We start from the raw sequence: 12,368 nt of genomic DNA on the forward strand, positions 1-12,368 counted from the left end.
CTGGAATCTTCTCTCTCTTAATTGAGATGTCGATAGGAATCAGTTGTTTCATTAACGCATACATACAACATTACGGTTGTCTGAATTGTCTGATGCATACCAGCACACAAAAGTGAAGGACACTTCCTGGAGGTTTCGGAAGTCGTCATGCGGACTTTCGTCGGTGATTATACAGGCACCCGATCTCCCGGCCCCGGAGGACGTGTGTCCGCGGTCCTTTAAGCGTTTCGAGTGGGCTGATGTATGCTTTCTACACCTGCTGTTTTCAAGCTTATTTCGTCTAGTCTGTAAGTTTGCTGTTATTGAGCATTAAATGCATAAAACAAAATTCTTGCAACGCGCTTACAAGCTCAAAGTCCACTTCAAAAAGGGATATTTTATTGTACAGCCAATCACTGTTTTCAATGGAACGACTTGGTTTGGGACTACAATGGATAGTTCTTCCAGGATGTCGTGATATCACAACGATCGACCTCCTACGAATGGTGAAGTGTCTACGTGACCTGGTTTTACACCAACTGCACTAGAGAACGCGGCAGCAGCGAGTGTTATACGTCACTATAGTCGGAGACACAGTTTTATTGTTATTGTTATTTTTCCCTAGCTAAGCCCACCCGACAAGTATAGCGTGGTTACAATCCTCCGGGTTTAAATTCAACGCTCAAATTGATTTGATTTTGTGGCTAATATGTACACTGAAGTCTCTTCATGGGGGCTATGATAATGGAGCATGACCATTTCCCGGACCAAGGAGCCGAGTGGACGCCAACTACCAACACACACTGGACCCAGGCTAATCTATTTCAAAAGGCCGGCACCTTCAGTGTTGACTACAGGACGGCTATTCAAAGCAGGTGTCAGGCCAGACTGGGGAGGACAGCGGTGTTGTAATAATGTACAAATATGTATCAGTCTGTAGGTCTGGCCTTGCGAGAACTAAGAAACCACCTTAACTAGTGTTAATCAAAGGTGTTCAGGAGTATTGGGAAAACAACTGTCAGGTTTGTTGAGAACAGCTGGAACTGAAGTCAACAGCAATTTAGCTCTTCAAGGAGCAGGGTTAGAGACCCGCTAGGTGTAGAGCGTTTCTGTCGTATATTCAAAGGCCCTGAATAGTTGTGGTATAAACAAACATTAAAAACTAATTTCCAAATTTAAAAATTTTTAGGTGGTTGTTGCCCCAGTCCGCATATCCTGTGGAAATGACTGAAATCTGCTTTTAGCTGTTGGGGATATCATATTATCCATCTACACAAATCCACCGGTGTAAGAAAATCTATCCATCATGTCTCGGGACGTGTGGCAGATGAGATTCCGTCCACTTCTGTTCACATGCTTGACTGTCTGGGAACCATGTCCTCACTACTGTCTGAAACATCATGGAAACTGACCTCGGCTGGGTTGAGTTGCTATTGTAGCCTCCATAAGTTGTATAGAAAAGGTGTTCAGCATACCTTAGAGTAAAGGGGGTGTATTCCTCAGTCGCAGCATGGTCTTAACGTAACTGGGTGTACGTGTCTGAGTGTCTGGTTCTTGGTCTACCTCCTTTTCTTGATTATACAACGTGAGGCACCTATCATCCAGGTAGAGTTGTTTTTGTTTCTTATCCATTTCTGATTTTCCGCTATAACCTAAAGACAGGCAGATGCATGCAGGTCCTGAGTGTGTCGATCACAATAGTTCGACTGCATCTTTACTTGCCTCAGCCCTAGATTCATCACACACCCATCTCTAACTAGTGCTCCAAACTACACCACGCCCCTGAAGACTGACGTTCTGGTCTCCTTTGGGCGCGCTGCTGTCCCGTACAAAGCACATTCATTACTTCTCATCCTAGTCTCATCTACAAGGTATAGGTAATCTTTACTACCAAAGGAAGATCATGACACTGTCGCCTATTCTGAAGATATTACCCTTCCTACGCAGCGATTGAATTTGAGATCATGAGTGAACCAAAGAGAGAGATCTGCATGTTTAGTCACCTCATCTCACTACATGGGATGCCATTCTCTGTCTGCTTTAAGTCAAGGCTTTGGTGTGCATAGATACTAACTTGTATATTTCTGAGCAAGTTTAGAACACAGCAAGAATTACAGCACATCATGTTGTTGTATCATCAGGTTTAATGTTGTAGTGTACGTGGCTGAATGATTTGGAAATGGAATACTTTACCTCCATATCCAGTTCCTATTCCAACTCCACCTGTGGACTCCACCCAGCTCCACCCAAACCTGATGACAGCAATGACACAAGGAAGAGGACATGTTATCATGACTTGTATATTTCTGGAGCAATGGAATATAATTAAATGTTGCAGGGCATTAAAGTGCCAACACATGTTTTGGTAAAAGTAGACAAGAGTGAAAATGAAAAAACATTGTTCAGCAAAATTATCTAATTTCATATTTAAACAGTCACAGACTCTTCATGAAAGAGGTCCATTCTCTAACTGGCAAACTAAAAAAAAAAATGTATTGGACAATGTTAGTAAACGAAATTTTTATAAACCAAAATTTTATTGATAAACCATTTCCCAAATCTCAACGTCTATGTAATTGCTCCCTAGGACTTGCATGTCTACACATTTTTACTAGTCAGCCGACAAAGGGTAGTCAACAAAACCATCTCACACGTCTGAAGCGAAACTATAGTTTGCTTATACTGCTTCACAGTTTTACTTTATTTCCACTTAATGTATTTCTAATGTCTAATTGGCTGATTACAAAATCACAAACATTCCACAGAACTAAACAAATAGTGCTGATTTGCACATCTGTATAGTTTAGGAGGTCAAATTGGTTACACCTGAACCTCAATAATCAGGGGGCCGTTTTTATTTATTTTTATTTTTTTATTTTTTTTTACCTTATTTAGGGGTCCAGCCCCAGTTCCATTCCCATAGACTACAAAACAAAAAAGTGTTGCCAGTACTTCAACAGCAGCAGCAGCAGCTTATTTCGAGTAAAGCAGCATATTAATATGCTTGGTCATGGTTTCAGTCCATTGAACATGAGCATACACTTTCGTAAACATTTTCAAACATTTTTAAACATTCAAGAACAAATCTGTTTCAAGGGAACATGTTTACAGTACAAAAATGGATTTTATGTCTTTAAAGCCGAAAGTAATTTAACAGGCTTTTAATTTAGAGTTGCACACAGGCTCTTCAAATTTTAAATAGAAAAAATGTTTCGTTACATGGCTAGGCAAAATCACAAAAAACAGTTTAAACCCAGGAAAAAGAGTTGCTGAAGAAGAAAAAAAGAAATAAAAGAAAATCCAAGCAGTCTCTAAATGGAAAACACTGTTGATTACGCTAACTCAAATTCAAATTCACACTATATAAACAGCTGTTATAGTCATTATAGTTCTGCTCATTGAACAGGCATTTTTGCTTACCTGTTCCAGGCACAACACACCAGTCCCACCTGGTAAAGCACCACCAGCACCCAAACCTAGACAAAGATTTTTTATTTAGAGCAGCAAATTCAAGGTTACTAAGATCTAGCTTATATACATCTTGCCTTATATCTATATATATAATCAATGAATACAAATACCATATTTTTCGAGCCTTGGCGCCAGCAGGGATCCTTAAACACAGAAATCCATATAGAGTCCATATATTTTAATCCAAAATTTCAACAAAGAGGTTTAAAAGAATTAACATGTCTAACATGTCATCTAAATATTTGGCCTTTTACATACTCATCATGCTTTTTATGCAGAATGAAACAGTGATACCTCCTGCTCCAGTTATGTGGTACTCCTCCACTGGTACTCCTCCGGGTACTCCTCCGGGGGACCCCCAAACCCGTTCCTCCAGGCACTCCTGGGGCCACACTAGCCATAATCTTTGACTAGACAATACCCTACCAACAATCCAGCTTTTAAGTCAAATATTTTTTTTATTATAATGTCAACTTCAAGCTCTATCTACAAAATTCCAGTGCAAATGGCAAAATAAAAAAGCACAAAAAAAAATGGGAAAGATAGCATTATCAAATCATATAAACTAGTCAGACCCATACCATATGGGTTAGGAGGTTTGGCGCCAGCTCCTAGCCCTAAAAACATTTTGTATCAATATTACTAAAACATTCAGCCCAAAATATAAACTATCATGAGAAACAAAATGAGCTTAACTGACATTTGGAACATATACAGTCAAATGTAGACAGTTGAACATATACAGACCTCCAGCCCCAGGCACAGCCTTCCAGGAACTCCTCCGAACCCAGCAACAAGAACCGTAGCCTGGGACAACACACGGCCCCCTCCTACAAGACAGTGACATGCAGCCAAGCGGTGAAATCAATTTATTTCTTAGAATTTTTACAATATACAAAGATATGAAGTAAAAGTGATCTGAAAGTGCTATTTTAGAATAATATTTTGAACCCTAAATGCTGGTATTCAGCTTTGTTGGTTCATTGATTATTGGGTTATTTTTACTTTGTTACCCATGTGCTGGGCAGTTTTAACACTGGGTTATTTTTTTTATATCCCACCTAACTGCTGTGTTAGCCTGGTCTCCGTATGAAACAATGTGAGGCTGCTGAGTTACAGTCAGAATGGGCTTTTTTAGCGTCCTAGAGAGCAGTTCGTGCAGTGCCACCACCGTGTGATTGGTGCACACTGTTTCCTGGACAATAATGGGTTTGTAATACATTTTAATTAATTTATAAAGTCTTTAATTGGGTGTAAACATTAATATACTTTTAAAGCAACACACGGACGAGATGTCAGCTGTGTCATCTTGCATAACATTTGCCTTGCTTAAAGGTGGATAGTGTGTCTCAAGTTTTGAGCTCTGTCACACGTTGGATTTCTCTATCGTCTATTTTTTTAATCTTAACATCTAACGTTATACACCATCATTTTCCTTTCTATAAGGGTGAGAATATATATTCTATTGTATTCTACAAACAAAAAACAAAGCCAGAGGAACCTTATTCACTAGTTTTATTTTGATTTCCCGAGCTCCAACTCTATTAGCTTATAGCCCGTTAGCATCGCCAGCAAGCATGGTTGCGCTAAACCCGCGAGCATTGCTAATACTCTATTCACACACATTACAATTGCTTTACCTACTGTTACTTGCTTTAATGGCAGATGTATGTCTACCTTTGAGCGTGCAGGTTGATGACACGTTCGAGCTGCATTTGGTGGAGCTGGAGGCCGTGGGGAAGCAGATTCGGGTCCTGGAGCAGAAGGCAGGCCCAGCGTGAAGAGAGCAGAGAGCCGCGCTGGAAACCTCCCGGGATGACACTCACAAGTCCAGGGGTAAGTATGCAGTGCGCTACTAACAGTCCCACCCCCTCTTGCCTTTCCCCCAACCCGTGTTTCTCTCCACAGGCACCGTGCACCCCAGGACGCGATCTGCCCAGATGTCCTTCACTCCGGCGCCAGGACAACACAGACCAAATGGGTGCATCCGCTGTGGAGGAAACGCGAGCCAGGCCCCGGGCGATGACCTCTCCCCCTCCGGTATTCGAGATCTCCACACGGAACCGCTTCTCTCCCCTCCGCTAGACGGAACGCGATGCTGTGATCATCTGAGACTCCATCGTCCGACACATCCTGGGCTACGTTAGCCGAAGGTAAAAGTGCACACTCACTGTTTCCCTGGTGCTCTGTTTCTTGATGTTTCTGCGCAGATACCCGCAATCCTGAAGGCTGATGAGAGCCCCGGAGCGGTCATGCTTCTCACGCTGGGGTTAACGACACCATGCAGCGGTAGATGGAGACACTGAAGAGGGACTTCAGGAGCCTTATTGAGACAATCATCGTGTCAGGACCACTGCCCACGTATCGACGAGGACACGAAAGGTTCAGTAGACTTTTTGCTCTAAATGAAATGGTTATTGTCATGGTGTGTAAAGATGCACAAACTGCTCTTTGTTAATAATTGGAATCTTTTCTGGGAGCTTCCTAGGCTTTTTCTCGCTGATGGCCTGCACCCCAGCAGAGTCCGGAGCGGAGCTGCTCTCGGGACACATATCAAGGACTCTACGCTCCATATGGACTAGTAAGACAATTTCTCAAATAACTGCTATGAAGGCTTTTGTTTTACTCGCTTAAATGTTAGAAGTACTTGCCTCCCATCTATAAGACTGGTCGTCTTTCTTCCCCGAATTGTGAGGTCTAAATATAAATTTAATGTAGGATCATAGAGTAAAATACTTATCTTGATTAAACCAAGAAAAAATGTAAAAAAAAAAAAAAAAAGTTTAGTTAAAGTTTGGGCGCTAAACATTAGATCAACACCCAAAGTAGTTATCGTAAAGTGAAATGATCACAGATTTATACTGAAAACCTGGCTTAAAAACCAAATGATTATGTGGTCTAAATAAGTCTACTCCCACCAAAGTTACTGTTACTAGCATGTTGCAACAATTATATAAGTGGATATTCTAAATATTACCCAGAAAATAGGATACAGGTTTAAATCATTTGAAAATGTTTTTGCTTAATTGTTACCACTTGTCAAGATATGCAAAAGAAACAGAAAAGCTATCGTATCTCTTGCTCTGGCTACTGTGGTCTAGACCACCATGGGCCATATACAGTATTCCTAAAAGAATTGGAGATTCCTCTAAAAACCTGTTGGCGTAACCACTGATAAAGCGCTAATTTTCAGAGATTTGAACATTCACGTGATAATACAAATGATGCATTTAGGACTTGCGTTACTGACCGTAATAAACCTGTTTTGGCGTAAAGCAAAATCTCACCGGGCCCACTCATCGTTTTAATAACTATGCTAGATTTAATTATATCGCATGGATCAACTCTTACTGATATAGATATCGCACTTCAAAGTGATGATGTTACTGACCATTTCCTTCTATCATGCATTCTGTGTATATGATGATATTAAACTATATGGCTTTGCGTTAAGGTCCGGGGCAGAAATATTGTTCCAGCCACCAAAGACAGATTCACAAATAACCTGCCTGATTTATCCAAACCTGCTCTGTGTATCCAGTAAATACACATTGAACTAGACAAAAATGACTGGGCAACATGTGGGCCAATCTTCTCTAATTACATTAGAAAGCTGTTTGCCCCATAAAACTGAAAAAGGTCAGAGAAAAATGTACTGTGCCATGGTAACAACAGTAATACCCACGCTCTCAAGAAAGAACTTGTAGACTTGAGCGCAAATGGAGAAAAACTAACTAAGAATTGTGTGGAAAAAAACAGTCTGTCCAGCCTATAGACAGGCTCTAAAAACTGCCAGGGCCGCGCAGAATATCCACAAACTCATAGAAAACAACCAAAACAATCCAAGGATTTATTTAGCACAGTGGATAGATTAACAAATAACCAGACGCCACCCGATCTAAATATTCCCTCACAGTAAAATTTTTTTTTTTTTTTAGTAATGACTTTATGATTTTCTTCACCTGATAAAATAGATAACATCAGAAAGACAATAACAAAATGTAGATTCTGCAGAGTCTAATACTTTTTTTCCCATCACACCCAAAGATAAACTGCAGTGCTTTACAACTATAGGACAGGAAGAGCTAAATAAACCTATCACTGCATCTAAACCAACAACATGTTTATTAGATCCTGTACCCACTAAATTACTGAAAGAGTTGTTACCTGTAACAGAAAAACCGCTTCCTCAATATTATTAACTCGTCGTTATCTTTAGATCACATCCCAAAACCATTCAAGCTGGCGGGTTATTAAGCCTCTTATTAAGAAACCGGCAACTAGATCCTAGTGAACTGGAAAATTACAGAACCATTTCAAATCTTCATTTATGTCTAAAATTTAAGAAAAAGTTGTGTGTCTGCTCAATTGTGCTCCTTCCTGCAAAAAAAAAAGATCTCTATGAAGAATTTCAGTCGGGTTTCAGGCCCCATCATAGCACAGAAAACTGCACTTGTTAAAAATTACAAATGACTTGCTTCTTGCATCAGACCAAGGCTGCATCTCATTGCTAGTTTTACTTGATCTTAGTGCTGCGTTTGACTCCATAGATCATGACATACTCCTAGATCGATTACAGCAACTATAGAGGTATCCAAAGGGCATGGCTTTAAGAATATGGAGTGACACAAGGATCTGTCCTAGGTCCTCTGCTATTTTCAATATACATGTTGCCCCTTGGTAATATTAATATATGGAGTGACACAAGGATCTGTCCTAGGTCCTCTGCTATTTTCAATATACATGTTGCCCCTTGGTAATATTATTAGAAAATAACGGGATAAGTTTCTACTGTTATGCTGATGATACTCAAAACTATATATCTCAACGAGACCAGATGAAGCTTCTGAATTATCTAAGCTAACAGAGTGTGTTAAAAATTTAAAAGTTTGGATGACCAATAATTTTCTCCTATTAAATTCAGATAAGACAGAGATATTACTTATTGGACCAAAAAACATTACACAGAATCTCGTAAATTACAATTTGCAACTGGACGGATATACTGTTACTTCCTCTACAGTCAAAAATCTGGGTGTTATATTAGACAGCAACTTGTCTTTTGAAAATCATATTTCCCATGTTACAAAAACAGCATTCTTCCATCTTAGAAACATTGCCAAGCTACGAAACCATGTTACCTGTTCCTGATGCAGAAAAGCTAGTTCATGCGTTCATGACCTCTAGACTGGACTATTGTAATGCACTGCTAGGTGGTTGTCCCTACATCCTCAATAAAACAACTTAACAGGTAGTCCAAAATGCAGTGGCTAGAGTCCTTACCAGGTCAAGAACATATGATCATATTACAGTTTTACAGTCTCTGCACTGGCTACCTATTAAGTTCCGTATCATTTACAAAATATTATTACTTAATTATAAGGCCCTAAATTGGTTTAGCTCCTGCGTACCTAACTAGTCTTTACCACGCTACAGTCCATCACGCTCCCTAAGGTCACAAAAACACTGGACTTTTGGTAGTACCTAGGATAGCAAAGTCCACTAAAGGAGGTAGAGCTTTTTCGCATTTGGCTCCCAAACACTGGAATGGCCTTCCTGATAATGTTCGGGATTCAGACACACTTTCTCTGTTTAAATCTAGATTAAAAACACACCTCTTTGGCCAAGCATTCAAATAATGCATCTCATTATCTTGGACTGCAGTTTATATCTGATCAAATGCGCATTATTATACATTAGCTTTGGGTTAAACTAATTAAATTTACTCGACTGGAACAGCAGCTACGCTAATTATGTCTCCATTTGTTTCTCTGTTTTGCCACGGGATGTAACTAGGATGTACACAAGTTCCAGTCTGGATCCAGAACACCTGAGAAGAGATGATGCCAACCCTCAGAGGACCTCCTTAGATGATACTAACCCTGAAACAACATACACAACTACCACATTTTGCTATAAGTTTGATTGCATAATTGATGTTAATAGTGTTAATCGTCTTTTTTTTTTACGTCTTTTTATTGATTTTTTTCTGAAACATTTCTGCCATATGCACATAAACGGACAGTCACCACTGATAAGCTACTACGTTGCTTTGCAATGATTTGTATCGTAAAAAAGCGCTGTACAAATAAACTTGAATCAAATTGAATTGGCATAACATAAAATGGATTTTATTCATTTATACTGAGTGTAATTTAATATGATGTTAAAATATGTTCTCCAATCTCAGTACTGTTTGTTTTACGGGCAGTTTTTGGAGTCAGTCATGCCATCTCTCAGCTGCGAGTTAATCACGAGGCTGCAGTCTAAGTTCGCTGTCCCCCCTGCAAACAGCAGACCTTCACCGGCTCAGATTTTAGTGACACACCGGCACGAGAATTAGCACTATTTCAGTAAAGAATCCATTACAGAGACCAGTTGAATTACACATAAATTAAAATGCTACTTTTAAATAGGGCTTTTGTATTTCTAAAATACTTGTTAAACAATTTTAAATTAAGTTTAAAAGCCCTGAATGGTTTAGCACCTCAGTACTTGAACAAGCTCTTGTTACATTATAATCCTCCACGTCCACTGTGTTTTCTCAGAACTCTGGCAGTTTGATAATACCTAGAATATCTAAAGCCCCTTTCACACTGCACGTCGGACCCGGCAAATTGCCGGAACATTGCCAGGTCGACTTCTGTGTGAAAGCAAACATGTCCCGGGTTGATTCCGGGATTGAACCCGGGTCGGGGACCTAGTAACATTGCCGGGTTCAGTCCTGGAACGAGCGCTGTGTGAACAAAAGCCAGAACTAATGCCGTATCGTAGTGATGACGTGCGTTATCGCACGACTCTTTTAGTGTGTTTTGAAGGCAGATCAACGTTCGCAATGAAAAAATATGTGCAAACTGTAACGAAGCAGAGATCAGTTAGTTCCTTACTTAACGCGCTGAAGCTGAGATCGTTCACCAGCTTCAGTGAAAGTTAACGTGCCTAGCGTTTTCCACTCGTACATTACACGTCACACCCTGATATCACGTGTCTTTGCGGGACCTTTACGGGTTGTGTGTGAATGCACACGCATATTCTGGGTAATTACTGGCAGTGTGAAAGTGCAAAATCTAGCAACCCGGGTACAAATGCCCGGACACATTACCCATGTATTTGCCTGAATCGCAGTGTGAAAGGGGCTTCTGTCAACTGCGGGCGGCAGATCCTTTTCCTATTTAGCGCCTAAACTCTGGAATAACCTACCAAACATTGTTCGGGAGGCAGACACACTCTTGCAGTTTAAATCTAGATTAAAGACATATCTCTTTAACCTGGCTTACACATGACAAACTAATACGCTTCTAATATCCAAATCCATTAAAGGATTGTTAGCCTGCATTATTAGGTAAACTGGAACCGGGAACACTTCCCATAACACCCGATGTACTTGCTACATCGTTAGAAGAATGAAAGTGAAAAGTGAAAGTTGTGACATTTGCCAAGTATGGTAACCCATACTCGGAATTGGTGCTCTCCATTTAACCCATCCAATTGCCAACACACACAGCAGTGAGAAATGAACACACCGTGAACACACACCCAGAGCAGTGGGCAGCTATATCCAGCGCCCGGGGAGCAACTGGAGGTTCAGTGCCTTGCTCAAGGGCACTTCAGCCATGGGTATTGAGGGTGGAAGAGAGCGCTGTTCATTCACTCCCTCCCACCTACAACTCCTGCCTCAAACCTGCGACCTTTGGGTTACAAGTCCAACTCTCTAACCATTAGGCCACAGCTGCCCCAGAGGGTCACTGCAGTCACCTGGATCCAGTACATATCCAGCCCAGATGGTGGATCAGCACCTAGAAAGGACCTCTACAGCCCTGAAAGACAGCGGAGACCAGGACTGGAGCCCCAGAGACAGATCCCCTGTAAAGACCTTGTCTCAGAAGACCACCGGGACAAGACCACAGGAAACAGATGATTCTTCTGCACAATCGGACTTTGCTGCAGCCTGGAATTGAACTGCTGGTTTCGTCTGGTCAGAGGAGAACCGGCCCCCCGACTGAGCCTGGTTTCTCCCAAGGTTTTTTCTCAATTCTGTCACCGGATGGAGTTTTGGTTCCTTTGCCGCTGTCCCCTCTGGCTTGCTTAGTTGGGGGACACTTCATTTACAGCGATATCGTTGACTTGATTGCAAATTATTGCACAGATAATATTTAAACTGAACTGAGCTGAATGATGACATCACTGAATTCAATGATGAACTGCTTTAACTGTCATTTTGCATTATTGACACACTTTTCCTAATTAATGTTGTTCAGTTGCTTTGACACAATCTGTTTTGTATAAAGCGCTATATAAATAAAGGTGACTTGACTTGACTTGACTTTAAATGTATGTAATATTGTAAACTATGCTGTATTCACCCAAATAACTTCAATTAGAAAGGGTGTTCTTTCTTGATAATAAATAAATACATTTTGATTATTGCTGTTGCCTATAGTAATTCTTTTTAATTCCCAGCCCATTTTAAGCCAGCAATATAATAATTTTTAAACAATAGATGACTTAAATTAAAACAACCCAGCATGGTGGGAAAAATGTTTAACCCAACCAGATGGGTCAAAATAACCCAGCATGTCTTCTGTCCAATATTTACCCAGTGCTGGGTTGCCAAATAACCCAAAATGGGTTGTTTTTAACCCAGCATTTTTAGAGTGTACTACCTAACTATCTCAAGTACTCTACTTGTACTGAATAATTTTTTTAAAAGTTATACTTTCTTTCTCTTACTCACACTTTGATTTAATACCATGGCAAACTAGGTTTTATTTTTCATTTATAATATAACATCAGAAAAACATGCTAGCAAGACTAAAACACTAGTAGCTTGCAGCACCAAGTTCCCACTATTGTCCAGGCTCCCCAGCCTATTCAAGCCGGTGCTGTACATGCAGTGTCTGAAATCAAAATGTCATGCA

The sequence above is a fragment of the Cyprinus carpio genome, chromosome B15 (genome assembly GCF_018340385.1).
Source record: "Cyprinus carpio isolate SPL01 chromosome B15, ASM1834038v1, whole genome shotgun sequence".
NCBI lineage: Eukaryota > Metazoa > Chordata > Actinopteri > Cypriniformes > Cyprinidae > Cyprinus > Cyprinus carpio.